We start from the raw sequence: 6,365 nt of genomic DNA on the forward strand, positions 1-6,365 counted from the left end.
GTATATTAGTACTTCTTGAACATTTTCAGCACATTTTAACAAACCGTGATAATACTGATAACCGTGATAATTTTGGTCACTATAATCATGATGTGATTTTCCATCTCTAGCTGCACCCTTGGTATAGACTGGTATAAATAGGAGACTATGAACTCTTTCTGCCAGTCAAAATCTATAGATTGGCCAAATCTGGAGTAAATCTCCCTCTAAGGAACTGTTAGGAATAAGCCATCCCACTAGATTTACAGAGATCGGACACAAACGCATGCAGAATGTCTTGGGATACTTTTAGCTGCATATTAAGATAGTGACTGACATGCCTTGACTGACAATGTAGGGAGACGGGAAGGGGGGGGGGGACAGATGGGGGAGGGGGGTGGGCGATATGGAGGACTCAGAGGATGCAGATGAGGAAGGGGACAGAGAGAGCGAGGAGAGAGAGAAGTGAAGGAGAGGAGATGCGATAGATAGAGTGATGGATGGATGGAGAAAGTGATGGAGAAGGAGGGAGGGGACGTGGAAAATGGGTTGGCTGGGGTGACAGGAGGACAGAGAGAAAACAAGAGGAGGAGAGAGAGAAGTGTGGAGAGAGAGAAGTGTAGAGAGAGCGAAGCGGGAGGAGAGAAAGAGAGATTAAATGAGTCTCAAATCCAGCAGAGAGAGAGAGAGAGATACAGAGAGAGGGAGAGAGAGAGACAGAGAGATAGCAGAGAGAGACAGAGAGAGAGATAATGAGAGAGGGAGAGAAAGACAGAGAGAGAGAGAGAGAGAGATACAGAGAGAGGGAGAGGGAGAGAGACAGAGAGAGATAGCAGAGAGAGGGAGAGGGAGAGAGAGACAGAGAGAGAGAGAGAGAGAGAGATACAAAGATAGAAAGAATGAGAGAGATACAGAGAGAGAATGAGAGAGATACAGAGAGAGAGAGAGAGAGAGAGAGAGAGAGAGAGAGAGAGATACAGAGATAGTGAGAGAGAGACACAGAGAGAGAGAGGGAGAGGGAGAGAGAGAGATGGTAGGGAAATGTCCAGTAGATTGGAGCTATAGCTGCTCGCTCCTCTACCGATTTGGCTTTGCACACAAATGAACCATCCACTTGGACAGTGCACACACACACACACACACACACGGATGCGCGCATGCACACACACACGTGCATGCACACACACACACACACACACACACACACACACACACACACACACACGACTCACGTGGCCACTGACTATCACTGCATTGTACTCAGTGAAACACTCACCCTGGGCGAGGTAATGCGGGTAACAAGTGTAAATGCATCCAGTGGATTTGCATCCAGTGAATGAGCTTGTTGTAATTTACACTGCAGATGTTCAATAAGGTTGAAAGACATTAGTCTCAGTGCTGCCCTGCAGGCCGTGTGAGCTAGGCCCAAACATGTTGGCTCATTTGATCTCTTCAATTATGAACTAAGCCTTTAATTAAAGCTTTTTTTAAATTGGGAAGAGTGCCTTGAATCTGTCTTCTTTATCACTCTTGTATTACCCCATTTTGGACCAAAGAGCACCTTCTTTCAGCTTGGATTCACCTGCGTTGAACGAACGCTGCTGCCCTCCTTGTCCTCTTATCAAAGCTCTAAGGACATTTCGGGACACAACAAGCATGTAGCATTGTGCAGCCAGAGCCAGCTAGCCTATTATATCCAATTGATTGAAGCACATTTTGCTCATTGTTTGGCCCATTCTACTGGGCGGGCCTGCAATCTGTAAGCCTATTATAGCCATGTTTGTTTGGAGACATAATTACAGTGGGTCTAGTTTAAAAAGCAGTTGGCAACATAGTAACTAGAACGTAGTTAAACTCGTGTTGCGTAACGATGGCGTTTACATGTGGGTGAGATGTTAGAGGGGGCTTTGATTGCGGTGGCCAAGGCCTTCATAATAAATACATGCAGCTTCATTGCAGCACATCATAGGATCAAGGCGCCCTGGTCAGACTCTGGGCCAGCTTCACCGCACGTTTGACTCTGCCTCACTGTGTTGTTGCATGGCTGCTGCTGCTGCTGCTGCTGCTGCTGCTGCAGGTCATCCTCTTTCTCTGCTGCCTATAACTTTAACTGTCACTTTACACTGTGTCCTCTCTATAAGGATGAAATGCATCAAAAAATACATTTAAGGTCACCTCCATGATAAATTGGATTAGTTCAATGCTAGCTTCAGTCTTTCCAACCATTCACTTTACCTCTATCTATCTCTCTCTCTCTCTCTCTTGTCCTCTTTCTTACCACCACCTCTGCTCTCTCTCTCTCTCTTGCTCTCTCCCTGTCTCTCTCTCTGCCCTGGTACATTCGTATATTTCATGCAAATCAGTCAATTTAATCCCCCTGACATGGTGTCGCTGAGGGCCTCTGGGAGCAATCTGGCCACACTCTGGCTCTGCTTGGATGAACATCCCAGAGGAGCAGAGAGGAGAGAAGGAGAGGAGGGGAGGGGAGGGGAGGAGAGGGGAGGGGAGAGGAGAGGAGGAGAGCCGAGGAGAGGAGACGAGGAGAGCAGAGGACCAAGGAGCTTTAAAGTCAGGTCCCACCTCATTAGAGACTCCATCAAGTCCACCTGTCCATTCCTGGCTGTCCCAAACATCACACCACTGGATCTGCTATAGGGCATAGCAAACCCTGAACCCTACTCCTTGGCCAGTTGTATTAGTGGGATGCTGTGATGCTATGAGCGTCATGCATTTTGCCAAAACAATGAAATGCCATCATAGGGCAGTGAGCTGTTGCCCAATCAGCAACACTGAAATCCCCATAACAGTTTCCTCTTTCCTGTGCTGAAGTGCTCTTCAAAGCACGCGCGTAGGGCAGTGTTCATGAAATTGCACAAAATGTCACATGTGTCTGCATCTGGCTGACAGACAGACAGACAGACAGACAGTAGCCTACAGACAGACAGACAGAGTATCCCAGCCTACTCAGGTAGACGGTACCTATAGCATCCGACGCACCCCTGCTTAGTTTGCACGCCTGGGATTTTCTTTGTTTTAAACTGTCTATGGACCATGTTGTCCTCTGATACTGCAAGTATATATTTGAGGTACCCCCCCCCCCCCCCCCCCCTCTCCTCCATCAGTCCATCTAGATCTCTATAAGTAGCTATACCCGCTGACAGACGCACATCAGCCACCTTTTTGGCCGGGAGCCCAGGCGGGCAGCAGTCGTCTGCATTCCGGTGAAGCCAGTCTAGTATCAGAAAAGGGGGGAAAGAGACCCAAAATGTGCACAAAGGGAATCATCACAGGAGAAACTTCGCGGATTATCCAGCCCTTCCGACACCCCCCTGATGGAAACAAATGTCCGCTAAGCTATAGCACGTCCAGTCTAAATTTAGATGTTTATTCTAGGCTTTATTATAAGCGCTCGGAGAAAGCCAGTCTCGGAGTTAAAGCCGCGCAGAGCCCTACTATCCTCTCGTCTGGTTCCGACAGTAGAGGAATCGATGCAGCCTAAAAATCCCTCGCAGGGAGCTTATTTCTGCCTACCTGTTTACCCCCCCTCTGTCCAAAATGTGCACACAGGTAGGCTACCAAAGCCCCGTAAAGCTCCCTATATACAGTAGCTGCCTCCCGGCCGGCCAGCCTGCATGCCGCCGCTCCAGCCTCCAGCTTTGACCGTGATCTTGGCTGGCTACACTGGCAAGGGACATACCGGGTCAGCGACATCAAGCTCCGGCATTCCTCCATATCCCTGCACACACACATGCGGCCGCTGCTGGCTTAAGGGAACGATTATTCTCAATTGCATCGGAGCGCACAATAATCCTCTCATGCACACAAAAAGAGAGAAACCCCAGCCATCTCGTGTAACTTTCTAGATTCTCACCCCCTGACAAAATGCCTCTATCTGTGCTGTACGCATTGCACGTATGGATGTGTTTGTAATCATCCCGAAAACGATCTGGGAATAGAGGCTTGTTCAATTGCACTGACAGCATGCCCAGACACAAAACGCCCAACGCCTCAGAAAGGTGCCGTACTTACGATTTGAGGGGGTTCTGTACCGCTGTGGCCATTTTGGTATAGTATGATAGAATGCAACACTGCAGAGATCCCGGTATTGTACATGTAATGTAGCAGCTATTTCAATTTCATTCATTCTCTGGGGCTGCGGCTGCAGCGGCCAGCCAATGGGAGGCGGGAGCGCGCGGTGACAGCATCGGGGAAGTGTAGTTCTTTACGCACGGCAACATGGAACGTGCCGATGGGGCGCGCACTACAAGTACCGGCGTGGGTAGCGGTTTAAAATGTGCCACAGTCCCGCCTCGGACTTTGTAAGTGTAAAGCGCCCCCCTCCCTCCCTCCTTATTCCCTCATCCTAATAATAAAAAAAAACGTCTACAGTTATGTCAAGGTTGGGTTGCAGGACTGTCTGTCAGTCTGGTGCCAATCTCTTGTCTGGCGAATGATGGGCGAGGCTTTCACAATCTTTTTTTTTGTTCTTTCTTTTTTTAATCTCCACTGGCCTGCCAACATTACATCACATGATAAAAACTGGCAACTTGGTGCGTGCATTTCATATTGAAGGCTGCATGGCGAGTTGATGCTGAAGAGAGTGGAAAAAACTGACATTCTTTTGTTAAGGTGGGTTGAAAAACAGGTGAATCTCTCTCTCACACACACACAAACACACACACACACACACACACACACACGCACACACACGCACGCACACACACACACACACACACACACACACACGTCTCTCACGGTACGTGCACATCATGAAGCGCTCGGCGGCTTGCCTGCTGAAAAAGCCGCTTTGACGCTGCATCTTGATAGGCTGTCTTGCTCTATTTCCGTGTCTGATTGGTCCATTTGCCTCGCGCCCCCTGCCGCTGGAACCGCCCACAGCGTTTCACTGTCGCAGACTAGAGGCGGCTTGTCTCCGAGCGGCTTCACGCTCGCGGGGCGGGACTAGGGCGGGACCTTTCGTTGAAGCTACCCAATGACAGCTCTTCCTACACATTTCCTCCCCCCATCCTCCTGTGTACAACGTTTCTACAGGCTACAGCTCCAAGCTGGAAGCTGGTTTGCACGCCCACAAAACGCTGCGACACAGCGGAAAAGCGAATTTGCCATTGTAGATGTGCACGTACCGTCACTCACACACGCGCGCACGCATACACGCACGCACGCACACACACACACACACGCACACACACACACACACACACACACACACACACACACACACACACACACACGCACTAGGCTGTATCTGTAAAAACACTATAATAGGCTAGATGAGCTACTGTAACTCGCAGCACAATGATGCAGGTGGATATAACCAGTGATGTATTGATGAATAAAGGAGTGATTTACAGTGTGTGATCAACAATAGGGCAAGCAACCACCAGAATAAGCAAAAAAATCAATGGCATTTCATTTTCATATTTCACATAGCCTACTACAATGCTGTGACTTCATGTTGGCCGGATTTCTGTCAACCTAAAACTGCATTTTGCAAATAAAAAGCTGTGTAAAATTATTGTTTACCCTCCCCTACATTCCTTGCCAGCATAGCAGCAAACTGTCCAGCAACATTCAGCCAACAACTCCATATTTTATGATCAATATTATGAACTGTCAATATTAGTTTTAAATGCATCTCATAAGCAATGCTCAGAGATGATATTGCCGTCTGAGAAAGCAATTTGGATGTGGTCAAATCACGTGCTTACTTTAAATGTGTCTCAAATAGGCCTAACGTTATAGCCTATACGTTCATGCTGATAGAGCTGTGGTTAATCGTAGGGCCTATATTATCTCGTATGCTAGGTGGCCCTGCACCGAGCAGTTTTAATTATTCATTAATCAGGGGCGTCGGATTGGGAGCATAATTGATTCTTTCAGACATTTGTCTCTTCAGGGTCGAGCCAAGAGAAAGGACCCTCTCACTACCCTCCAAATCCCTCCCTCCCTCCCTCCATTCCTTCCTTCCTTCCTTCCATAGTGCATAAGCTATAAGTAGCCTATGCATATGAATTCACTCACAAAGTAAAAATATGCTAATTCTTTTTGCACTGTGACCTTTTGGAGCTTATATTTTCCCGTGTAACACTCTATGCTCTTTTTTTTTTATCATGTATGTAAAGCACTTTGAATGGCCTCTGTGTATGATGTGCTATACAAATAAACTTGCCTTCCCTTGCCTCCTTCCTTCCTTCCTTCCTTCCTTCCTTCCTGACAGCTGGAGCTCAGCCGAAGACCAGCAATGCTGGAATTTCTTTCTCCATGTCAGTTTAGCAGCGGTGGCGCCACTCTGAAGCCATTCTGTGACATGTGATATTTATAGATCTGTGCTAACAAATATTTAATGAACATTAGCAAGCAGCTCT

Source organism: Poromitra crassiceps (assembly GCF_964638095.1).
Source record: "Poromitra crassiceps genome assembly, chromosome: 5".
Lineage (NCBI taxonomy): Eukaryota > Metazoa > Chordata > Actinopteri > Beryciformes > Melamphaidae > Poromitra > Poromitra crassiceps.